We start from the raw sequence: 13756 nt of genomic DNA on the forward strand, positions 1-13756 counted from the left end.
AGGAAGTGGTCTCTCTTGGGTGCCTGGGTCCAAGAATTTTGGTGGGCAGTGTTCCATAAGTGTGTGAGTAAGTTTACCTGTGTTTCACAAATATTTAACCATGAATGTTTACTAAACTGATATGCATAATGGTTATTTCTCTTCTAACATCTGCAGAAGCGAGAGCTCACAATGTCGAGGCACATGTAGAGCACCTGGCCGGTTGCACCATGAGTGTGGTGAGTACAGATGCGTATTCCAATTTATAGTCATATAACCAAGAAAGAGTAAAGCATTAACTGCCATTAGGTATATAAACAGTTCTGATTGTATTGTAATGAATGTGGTTATAGACCTGGATTGTAATAAATGACTACTGCCAAATGTACTGCAATAAGCAGGAAAGAGTAAAGCGTTAACCTTCATTAAGTAAATGAAATACAGTTTCTACCACAATAACTGTAGAATTACAGCTGTATTGCAACACCTGCATTACATTAACTGTTGGTCAATAAAAACTCGAAAGTATATCAGTAAATGCATGAAAGCATCTGTAGTGAACTGTTGTCCAATACTTGTGGAAAGAGAGTTGACATTTTAACCCAGTAACAATATATTGTGTACACCTGCAGTTTATTTAGTAATGTATAGATTATCTAGTCTCTCTGCTATGATTGCATTTCATGCAGCTGTGTCCAACTGTCATTGCACTGTATTATAGCACTGTAGTATTAGTAGCAGGTCATATATTGTTTCCAGGTTAGGTCTAGGACAAAATCAGTCAATCAGATATCAGCAGTGACTCAGTAACTCAGTCTGTTAAATACTGTGTGTGCAGTACATTTTGCTTGACACAGACCAGGGTTCGAATTCAGTTCCATGTACAAATAACTATTACTGAATTACATATGTTATGATGATAGATATTCTCTCCACAGGAACTAGTGGTAAATGGGTGAGGAAGCCCATAGTATATGTACATAACTGTTTGTTCCGATGTCACAGATTGTTGAAATCATTCTCACAAATGTGCTGTTTATCCACATAATAGTATAAACAGATCCAATAATAAGAAACTATAATAAAATAAAATAAATAAAACGTGTAATAACATATATCATTCTCTCCACAGGGACACAGGAAAAAGGGTGAGCTAGCTCATAGTATGTGTAAATACTTGTTTGTTCAGATGTCACAGGCCGTTGAAATCATTCTCATGAATGTGCTATTTATTCACACAATAAAGGAAACAGGTTCAGTAATAGCAAACCATAATAAGATAAAAGAAATAAAATGTGTACTGAAGGTATGGCTGTATTCCTGGAGTGTCTTGTAAAGGTTGATGCAGTCAATTACTGCATTAGACGCATATGACCCCTTCAGTCAGTGCTATTAGGTACGATCCCCATGGCTGCCAAGCATGACATGATAGTTGCATACTCGTTATACTGTACACATGCATGTCTCTAAAGTGTCACGCCATCCCGGAATGTAATTGCTGTTGTGTAATCTCTCTGTCACAGATGTATCATTGACATGATTCATATGTCATTATCAAATTACTAGTACATTAGCCCACAAAACTCCTTGGGAGTTATATAGGTCCACTTGATGTGCAAGTGTTCTTTGTAGTTGTGTACCTACAGGTGTTACTGCTTGGCCCATAGTGTCCCATGCAAATAACTTGAGAGGAATGCATGTTCTACAGCAGCTATAGGGCACGTTTACACATAAAGAAAGGACAGACCTGTAGAGTAGATAGTATTACCATTGTCAACTATATAGCCCATGATGGTATTAATGGACTGTATTTCTCTCTTTCCACCCCTTATCTTCACATATTTATTATTGTTATATATTGGTTATAGTGTACTATTAACATATGTTGTTCCAAAAACTGTATTTTGTGCATGTGTTTTATTAATGTTATGCATTACTATGGTTGCATATTAACATATATTGTTGAATTACCTATACCAGTGCCCTTATGCTGTAACTATTACTGGCATGCTGTTAATATACTGACTGTTCTGTTATTTTTTGTTGTGTTTCACATAATATGCATATAACTGTAATGGGGTTAAGTACAATGTTCTGGCATGCTGTTATTACTAACAATGGTTTTGTTCATAACTCACTTATGTTTATTGCTCTACCTCCATACCCACAGCACATCTAGGTAGGCCGGTTCCTGGTGATCCACCTACACTACCTCAGCTGGCCGAGGCACTGGGTATCAGCTCATCTCCGCTGGCCCGGTACCATCTTTGGGTGGAACTGCCTTAGGGAAAGCATGGACAAGGGGGGGGGGTTGTCACTTAAGATCAAATACCAGCCATGGAGCACAGGATTGCCTATAGGAGTTATGAACAACACCTGTGCCATACTGAGGGGAGACTCAGCAAACTGGTGGGGCCAGAGTGTCTCAGCACCCAGCCTCCAGCACAGCCACCTTCAGGGCAGTGAAGGAGCAGTGTTGACTGTCCATGGGTGGGGATCTCAGTCATACTGCTGCTGCCTGGAGGCACATGCACCTCTGATTCTACAGCACCCTTCCCATCAAAGTTGTTTACCCCCTCATGTGTCACACAATGCCTCTATATGCTGTCCTGTCTATCTGCAAATGCAACCTCTCCTACCCAACTTAACTCCTCACATGTACCTATATCCCTTCCTCAACATTCCACTCTCTCCTTAAAAAAAGGCACCTGTCCCATGAAAAATATCTCTCCATACATAGCTCTCCATTTCACACATGTCCACTGGATACAACTAATTATCACATTAATTAATCAACACATTTATGTTGCCCTCAGCCCTTTCTCTGGGGTGTGAGGCTCCAAATTACAAATTCTGTAAAACGTGCACAGCTGTTGCTGTACAAGAAATGGAAAGCTATGGTCCTTTCCTACACCCTTCCTGCACAACCCTACCTATCTTTAAGTATGTTTTTCCCCCCTGCTTGCCCCCATTTCACCACTTTCCTATTACCCCCTTTTTCTGTTTTAATTTTAACATGGGTTTAAGTGGAGCTAAGCAGTGCACAGCAAACCACTTAAAACTTCTTAAAAGTGCCTTAATCATCTTATGTGTTTCACACAGTGTTAGGCACATCAGCAAAACAATCTCCCTTGCCACATCTTAAACCCAAGCCCCTGTCAACTACATCACAGTGCATTAGCCCACTAGGCCACTCAGCTCTGGATTAGCACAGGCATTTCCAGCAACATATACTGATTGCCACTGACACACTGCAAGTACATATAATGGGAGAAATGGGAGCATACTTGTGACTATGTCGCAGACACTATACCAGTACACAGTCAAATAAATAAAAATGGATGCATGTGAGGCCTGGGATAGCAAGTATATCTGTCAACTGTACAGACTGTTGCAGAATATCCACAGTTTTTCCCTCTAGTTTTGGTATGTTTATCACAAAAACATATCCGTCTGGTAAAGTACTGGCAAGTCATTAAAGAGTGAGGTTAGAAAATATTGGCAAACATTTGAGTGTCACACTTAATACCCTTCACAAAACACATGCAAATGCAAATCCTGGGTCACAGACTGTATATATGCACATATAGCTTGCGAATACACCTACTGCAACACTAACTCAGTAGCTCAGTCTGTTAAATGCCTTGTATGCAGTGCATTTTGCCAGCCACAGTCCTGGGTTCAAATCCAGTGTGTTGCACTTCAATTACATTTTTGTCATACAGCAAATAATGACTGAGTCATGCAATTTTAAGCAAAACAGGTTGCTGCTACTAAACTAACTGCTATGCATGTTTGCAAGTCAAAGGTCTGTAGGTAGGGACACACTGCACATATTCTTATAGCCTACCTATATGTCATCTATTACTCTCTGATTGGCACTGTTCCATAACAGATGCACCTTAAGCACATGCCTCGACCAGACTGTTATAAGTACCCTCACCCTGGCTCTGCTGTAATGACAGAGCTGACACTGCTCCCTCAGTGACAAAGTTTGCTGTCCTCCAACGTGTTTGCACACCCCCTATGTGCCTTAGGCTGCAGCAGCAATGGCAGCCTGCAACATATGCAGCTGTATGTTAAGATACCTGCTACAGACCTATCATACTTCACAACCCCCTAGAACAAGGGTTCCAGACAACAACCATACATAGAGGGGTGGGGGCAAAGGTCAAGTGACAGGGACATGTTTCACAGTTTACCCCTACAAACATAGTGAGTTGACAGACTAGAAGCTACTGCAGCAAAATGCATATACTGATGGGTATGACGTCTGACATTCACATGTCTCTTCCCCTTACTGACCTCAATCCACAATGTTTAACACTGAACTGCCAGGTAATCACAAGATCATTTGACAATGGTCAAACATCACATGCAAAACTATTGAAATACCTCATATATCTCAACAGGGGACAGCATTTGTACCTACCCTCTGTGATTCTGAGTCTCCACACCTCACTAATGTCCATCTCAAAGACTAAAAAAGAGGCCAAAAGCTACATGAAGGCCTTAAATATTGCACTGTGATGCCATGTCATTGGCTAATGAAAGTGCAATCCAACTGTTTTGGATGCAATTAACAAGTCTGAGCTATGGATTGGGGCACAGGCAATTACCTGTTAATGAGCATGACCTACAAAAGACAAGCATCTTCCTATGGGAAACAGGTCTGTACATTGCTTTACCAAGACAGACTACTATTTAGCAAGCTTTTTTCTTGAGGATTTGTTCACAAAAGGATTACATCACTCCACCAGGTATGTCATACAAGTCTCTGTATAATGGGATGCAGATGGGAGGATGCAGATATGGGGAATAGGGATTACAACAGTAGACCTGTAGTACATCTCTGGGAATGATATGGTGATACTCTGCTGTTCAACAGCTACAGGCATGCTTCCCAACTGTGCCTGCTGTGAATGAAATCACAGTTGTGTGTCTCTCACTCCCTCCTACAACAGTTGGCTCTTGTACAAAAGCTACTGAATTGTGAGTTAGCCATATTGACAGTAAGTAAGGGTGAACACAGCTGTCATATCATGTGATGTACTGTCATTCAGCTCCTCTCAGTTGGTGAATGTCACACAGGAATACTTCAGACACTGTAAAGGTGTCCCTGACTGTCCCTGATGTGTTCTGGCTAGGTCGCTGTTTTGCCCACATTCGTATCTCATCACTTGAGAGCTATGGCTAACATACCTGGCAACTCCCTTCAGCAGGAATTCAGCTCATATCCATTATTAGTGGGGGGACACAGGCCCAACATCAGTGACAGAGTGTACATATTGGTCATACAAAGTAAGAGTATGACTAGAGTAACAGATATTACTGTAGCATACATTTTGTTCTGAGGAGTTTGGCATGTGTCAGCCAGATTCTCTATATTCTGATAACAACCATCAATTATTAGCCAACCATTTGCCAGACATCCACATGTTTGGGCCAACAGGACATCATATATCAGGCACAAATACACATTCCGCAAACATCCGTGTACTGGAGAGGTAAGATACCTACAGGGAAGATATACTACAGCAGGTTTGCATTGCTTTCAGTCATTGTGGCACAAAGGTGTTGCTGGACTGTCACAATATACTTGTAATAACACACACACCTGTATGACATAGTAGTGGGACTTTGCTCATGGGGACACACCACAGTAGACAGCATTGATGGGCGTGGAGACATATTGCACACTCTGTCATGGCACACAGGGACATAACCGGTATTGCAACTATGCTGGTGATAGCCACATACATAGTGCATAGATAGACTGCTGGGTATGACGTGGGAGGTAGCAGTGGTTAGTGCTTCCATTTTGTTTGTGCAGGGTCTGCACATAGCGAATATCCATGTATCTGGTCCTGTGATGTGTTCCCCTCTTGTTCTCTTTTAGGAAGGATGTATCTAAGGAGGCACCCACCACTTTTTGATGCTGAAAACAATGTTATCCTGGATGGCCTCCAACTACATCATAATATTCTGCTGTCCAGGAGTTGCCAGCAGTGTGAACAACGTGCAGCACTGTGGGTTGACCTTGTCACAGCAGTTAACCAAATAGGGCAATAGGACAGAACCTCCAAGCAGGTCTGATACCGGTCAACAGATATGTTTAATGCTGTATGGCAAAGGGCTGCTGCTGTGGCCAGGGACCATGCTGCCACCAGTGGAGGGCCTGCAGCAGAATGACTAGTCTCAGCCACAGAGGAATTTCTGGCAAACCTGGGTTCATTTACCGGCTCCCAACCATTCATCACCCCATATATCGTGGAGGTGGGTGCCACAGCATCCACTTCAGAGAAGTGTCCAGGTAGGCTTCCTGTGTTCATCACTGTAATACTGTATCAGTCATTGTGGCAGCCTCTGCATACCAGTACACAGGTGTCAGGTCAATCTGTATGGGGGGTTTTAACACACAGTTGTGCACACATTCTCAGAAAGTCAGCAATGTAGGCAATATCATGTTAGCTACTGTACATGTTTATATATGCACATATTACCCTGTAACAATGCTACATTTGGTATTGCTGACAATACCGCTCCCTCACATTTCCATAGGTACATCACACCAGGTGTGGCTGGAGTCCAAGGTCCTGTACCTGGTAAGTGTGATGCTGTTGTCTTACAGATCATATATACTCTATGAATGCTAAAGACTGCCATTTTGCCCATGGCACAACTTTTTTGCTTAGCCAGAGTATAATACTTGCATGTTCCATTTCAGAGGGGTTAACTGAAGTGCATTGAATGGGTAATCACAGTTGTGTATTTGCAGGAGCAGTAAATCATTTTCACTTATTGTTGAGAAGGTCTACGCAGTCTGTACAGGAGACAATCACTCACAGATGCCTGTTCACACACAATATGGAGATAGTACATACCTGAGGTAGTGATTCTAAAACTGGCACAGTATTCTCAAGATGGGTGCACTGTGTTCTGTGTTTTAGGTGTATGTCTATCAGATACGCTGACATATTGCTTATCCCACAGGTCTATAGTACTGGCAGCATTAACCGGACATAGCTGCAGTGCATGTTATGAAGTGTCCGCCTTGTCTGTGTATGTTGTAGTCTATGTGTGGTGCATGGGATCAGAAATAAGATGTGGTATGTGTAATGCAGTTGTGGCTCCTAAGCTGTATGTGTGTGTGTGTGTGTGTGTGTGTGTGTGTGTGTGTGTGTGTGTGGATTACCATACATAATAGTGCAGGTAGTAATGTACTTATTTTGTCTTCCTCCTCACAGGTGAACGTGGGGGTTGGAGTCTGTCCCCCTCACAACCTGATGCCAGTGTCTCATTAGACTCAATGATGGTGGCCATACTGAGGCACAGGTGGGGTTGTTGGGGGCTGAATTTGTCCCATGGGTTGACATACCACTTCCTCCCCATTGTTCCCGCACACAGTCAGTATGCCCACACATACCCAGTCCCCTGAGGCCACAGATATCAGACAGGCAGAGTGTGGTGACATTGAACAGGAGAGTGTGACAACTGTGGCATCAGTGAGTGTAGACACTGGCCATAGTCAGAGAGCTGGTGAGGTCCCACACAAGCAGATTGACAGAGGTGCTCGAAGGACTTCTGTCCATCCACCACCTGTCACAGGTGTCACATCACAGGTCTCTCGGCGCATGTTTTGGTCCATCACGGAGGCACAGGCATGTTCCAAATGCAACACCAGGTGGATGCTTAGGATTATGGATGCAGCATAGTCTGACATCTGTGACTCCCACCACCAAATTGTTGACACCATGGATCATTTCACTGATGTAGTGGACAGATGATGGGCTGAGACATTGTCAGTCCTTGACCGCACATTGTCTGTGATGGAACATCTGGTCGTGGGCATCAGACACATGAACGTAGGTCAGCAACACCATCTGCTGTGGGTCCATGTGGATATGCACACTCACCCTCCTTTAATGGCAGTACCTCCAGCACTACAGAATGGAATGTGACACCACAACATGGCAGGTCATGGGCACATTGTCCTGGGTGGTGTCATGAGTGACAGGGGCCCAGCAGACACCAGTCACCATCAGCTACTAGCACCACATTTGACCCTGGGCATAGTGGTGCCAGTGCCACTCCTGGCAGAACCAATTCCCGTGTTCATGGCTGGAGATGGTGAACTGTCCACTCAAACATGTATGGTCCACAGCTGTCCAGCATACACATGTGTATGGCTAGCATTGGACTTAAATGTGCACATGCACACACTCAAACATCAGTTTCACATGTAGGTCACCAACAGATACACATGGCTCCTCTCCATGCCACAGCTAGTCAGTACCCTTCTTGACTCACACACATGCTGTCAACTGTTTGGCACAGCCTAGGCTTCTGGCACCCCCACACCACACCCTGTGCAATGTGATGATACCTGTCTTACATCCCCACCATTCATACCATTGATGCAGAGACATGCAAATATGTGTCTGATGCACAGGGTGACTGTACTACATTACATATAGTTTTGTAGTATGGTAGTGTTATGCCATGATTGGTGCTGCATGCTGGCATGTGTCATGACTACACATCAAACTTTGTGTACCTTTGTTGTATGATGTTAGATTGATGGCAGTGTTGCAGAATTACAGGTGTCTCACAGAACTATTTATGTTTCTGTTCCCAGGGTCTGATTGGCTAAGCTGTGGAGACTTGGTGGCAATACCGTGGCACAGGATGATATGGCAGCACAGCAGACATGACATCAGCAAGGTACATCTGTATACATGCATGGTTGCCTATGTGCATATCTGTAGAATAGTGTGTCAGGGACAATGGAGCCGGTCAGCATAATCATGCATGTATATCCTGTAACAAGGCCTGCTACCCTTGATACCTGTGACCTGAGTGTTCTGTACATACAAATGTAGGTGGTGGTGGATAGCATTTATGCCAAGGTAGATGTGGGCTATTTAGGGCCTGCAGCTAGTGACAGGGCAGTAAAATGCATGAAACTGCACACCCATATGTGTACTGCTGTATTGGAATATAGTTGTACACTCTACACACAGAGTTGTCCTTATTGAGATTAGAACCTCCACTTATTAGCATACACTAGAGCACTACATGCTTATTGCATGTACCATGGAGCTTATCAATTTTGAAACTGTCAGCCAGTGCTGTTAAGGTGGATGACATCAGCAGGCCTTGTAAAGGAGGCCAATGGGGAGGCTGGCAGGTAGTCACAGGGCCTTAAAATGTATAACCATTGCACAGAGATAGGCATGTGTACACTGCTGGAAGGGGATGTATTTACACATATAGTTGCCTGTTGTGAGCGTAGAACCTCTACCTATCTATTAATACACACTAGAGCACTACTTGCTTATTGCATGCACCATGGAGCTTATCGATTTTGAAGCTGTTAGCCAGTGCTGTTAAGGTGGATGATATCAGCAGGTGTTGACAGGGAGGCTAATGTTGAGGAAGACGCTAGTCACAGGACCATACAATGATTGACCATTGCACAGACATAGGCCAGATAGGCATGTCTGTACTGCCATAAGGGAAATATCTACACACACGGTGGTTGATATGAAATTAAATCCCTTACCTACCTACTATTACACACTATAGCTCACAGTGCTTATTGCATGCACCACCTGTTACATCTGGTGTACATGTGGCTACAGCAACAGTACTTGTGGGCTACGCAAAGTGGCCTTGTATTACACAGCATGTGTGGCCTGCAGAGTGAACCTGCTTTATGCTGTTATTGTATCTACTGTCCTAGCAGGCTGGTACCTGTTAATAATCCTGGCAGGAAGAATGTGCAGTACATTTGTGGATTTTACCAAGGAGTGCGCTCTACTGAAAGAGATGTTTCTAAGTAGGGGTTATCCTGTTGTGTTAGTAGGTGAGTTGATAGAGGAGGTTACTGTCAAAAGGACAAAAGGTTTTTACAAACCTTTGCTTTTTCAGCATAATTTGTTAACGAATGAGGTGTTGCGAAACTTTCTCTGAGTAGGACTGTTGTTTGGGAAGGGGGCGAGAGTATGAGCATTACCTCTAAGACCTCAAGGTAATTTCTCGCTGAGTTTTGTGACTACTTATAGTATGAATACTCATACTATTTTAAAAATCATTAAGAAAAATTGGTATTTGATCTCTTCAAACGCCCTCTTAGTTGAGAAACTGGGGTTTGAGCCTAGATTTACATATAAGAGGTCTAATAACCTTAAGGAACTAATGCAAAAGGGTAGCCATGGAGATTTCTTTTTTAAAAGGAGAGGAATGACTAGATGTGGGTTCTGCAAGTTTTGCAATAACATCTGTGTTGGTGAGACTTTTCAAGTGAGGAACATTAAATATACGATCAGGTTCCCCCTAAATTGTGAGAGCAGATCTATCATCTATATCGCTCTCTGCAACTGCTGTAGAGGTTTCTATATAGGAAAAACGGACAGAAGGTTGCGGGATAGAATGTATGAGCATTTTTATGCTATTAAGAACAATAGGGATGATAATGCATTAGCCAAGCATATTACATCAAATCCAGGCCATAGTTTCACCTTTATGGCAATAGATCATGTACCTTTAACACCTAGGGGAGGACCCTTTTCCCTGCTTTTGGAGAATAAGGAACTGGAGTGGCAACTACTGGATACTGCTTTAACTGTGCCTTAATAGTAAGTATAACATTGCTTGCCGCTTAAGCTGAAGTTATCTTCGATAACTTCAAGATTAGTCCAGTGTATCAGGGAACCCCTTTCCATTACTTTTCTCTTATTGTGTGTGTGTTTTTATTTTTTTTTCTCTTCTCTGACCTTATGTATTTACCTACAGGTTTAATAATTTGTTTTAAGTAGGTTTTTGACGTCAGTGTATTCTGACAATTATATATTAACATGAAGGTTATTTTAGCTAACACTAGGCGTTTTAACAGACTGATACATGTGTACACCTTGCTTTTTTGTTTAGAGGTGCTATTTATTTTGTTGTTGTTTTTATATAGTTATAGGTAGTTAGTTTATTACCATTTTTTTATCACATACTAGTTGTATGCATATACAAAAATGTAGGACTGTTTTATTGTCTTTACATATACTTTTTATATATAATATTTCGGATATTTTAAGTAAATTTATAGGATAACTCTGTGGAGGTTTTTACATTAGTAAAAGTTGTGACACCGTAGGATGCACCTGTGATAAATAATCCTGGTATGTGTGTACAGTTACCAGCATCGCCATTTCTGGCTGGTTGCAGTTTGCTAGGTGGACATTTGACAAGTGATAATATGGCCTGTCCAAGTCCTGCATTGAAGCCATTGCACATTACATCACCTGCTTAGCATTGTCTGCCTACAGGGTTACATTCCACAGGCACTGGGTTTTGTGGTTGGGTGGATTATGTTGTTATGTGGTCTTGGTGTGTTACCATCAGTCAACTGCTGTGTGTGTAGGTGCAGATAACCCCAGCCTTCTGTGTGTAGGTGTGCACATTCATACATTCCCACACCTATATACACATGTACATATATATTTATACTTATATATATATATATATATATATATATATATATATATATATATATATATATATATAAACACACATGTATACAGGGATGTCAACTTAGGTGAGGCTGTGAGTTAGCTAAGTGTAGGAGCATGCCCAATGTGACTGTCAGCACTTACAAGGTGACTCCAGCCAGACCTACCTGTATTCCAGTCTGGGATTTTGTGTGCTATAGCCAATTGGCTGCTGCACCTGATTCAGCAGTCCAGCACTTCCCTGATATTTTGTCCAAGGGATTCCCCTACTGTGTGCTGAATGTATTATATGACTCATACCTGTTGACTGTACAGATTATAATAAACTGTACAGAGTGTTGCATCATATGTATGGTACATTTTACATAGCATTGTGATTTTCCAGTACATCAGTAGCAACTCATTATAGATTGACGTTAGGAAATGATGCCAGACATTTGAGTTACTAACTCAATACACACCAGGAAACCCATGCTACTGCACGACCTGTTTCTCTGCACTTTCTACATTTGTCTGGCCAGTAGTTAATCCTTCTCCTTATATTTGGGCCTTTGTCCCACTACTGTTCATGGCTTTGCCTAGATTTCTGCTCTAAGTGGTTGTAGGTATGATGTGACTGGGGTACATGATGTCACACCACATGCAGGGTGACAGTCTTCACACCTCATACTGTACATGTTTTAGCAGGATGTCCAGCATTCCGCCCCATATGTCTGCTCTAGTCCTCATACAGTTGTGTTTTGTACTTCTAAATGGAGTCTATTGAATTATTGTAAGTACTGACATGGTTAAGTGATGGCCTTTGCAGCCTGCTGCTACTCTGACCTGTTGCAACCTGCTGTTATACTAGCCACCTTATTGGTTACTCAGAGCATGTATAATGTCTGTAGGTTTGGCCCTATGTCCCTCCATGGTCTCTGGCTTCATCCAGCTTTCTTGCAGTAACAGATTAGGACATATTGACAGTCTGTGGGACTCCTACCATAGGAGTACCTCACATGCAAAAGGTGTATGTGCAGCCAGCTTCGAACCATGAACACCATCAACCATGCTAATGTACTTAGCCTACTGAGCCACACCAGCCACCGGAAAGTGAGGTTTAGTTCCTTACACTGTCAACAGCAGACAGACATACAGTTTGATCCCTGCATATTGTAGAAATTAGAACATGTAGCCGGGTTGTTTGGGATAGCTCTGAGATTGTGTGGTCTGCTGATATATCCATGTAAACCTACTGTTACTGCAGTTGTATGGAAACATTGATACATTGGAGTAGTGGACTCTAGCATTGACAGTCATGTGTTTTTCCTATGACTCCGCTGTTTGGCATTTCCCTTGCATACAGCAATGGGTTTTGCTGCCTTGTGGCCTAATGCATATTATGGGGCTGCCAGTATTGGACAGAGTACCTGTTGCTCCACATAGCTGTTAGTTCTCTGCAAGTAGCCCAGTAGCCCACTCTATTCCCCTGCATACATGCAGCAGGTCCATACATATGCTAATATAGTGTTGTACCCCATGCATTTGTTGTAAAGGAGAGTGACTTACCTTGTGAATGCAGCAGTTGAGATACCTGTGTTGCAGGGCTGACTTTATATGATGCATGCAGTACACAGATAATATATGGTGAGGTACAGGTTGTGTGGTGTGGCTGTTCTCCTTTTTACTATGTATGTGAGTCAAAGTGAGGTGTCAGTCCCTAGGAGCCTAGGCTGTCAGTGCATGTGCTATTCGTTGCCTTTTTGCCAAGGCCATGGTATATTGGACATGCCTATGTCTGCCTATAGAGACAGCCTCAGGGGGTTCCTCCTGTAAGTCCCCCTGTGGGTGTGGCTCTGGTGACTTTGGCAATGGTGGGGTGCTGTGTATTCTTTCCCTGTGATGATCCTGCTGCAGCTGTTTCCATAGGATCATATTGTGTATCATGGCACATACTGTAAACATCTGTGCACATGTGGCTGGAGAGTACTGCAGGGCTCCACCAGATATATCGAGGCACTGGAACCATCCCTTAAGCAGACCAAACACACACTCTATGATGTTCTTAGTTTGTGTGTGTGCCTAATTATGGCATTCTTCAGTAGGTGTATGTGCATTTCTGATGGGTGTCATCATCCATGGTTCCAGTGTATAGCCAGCATCCCCCAGTAGATGGCCGTATGGGATGTCCCCTGGCAAACATCTGGTACAACTGTGGTGTGTGCCAGATATGGGAGTCATGATAACTGCCAGGGCTGCCAGCACACACATTCATGATAATGTCCTGGGCATTG

Source organism: Protopterus annectens, chromosome 6.part0, assembly GCF_019279795.1.
Source record: "Protopterus annectens isolate FY-2018-M chromosome 6.part0, PAN1.0, whole genome shotgun sequence".
Taxonomy (NCBI): domain Eukaryota; kingdom Metazoa; phylum Chordata; order Ceratodontiformes; family Protopteridae; genus Protopterus; species Protopterus annectens.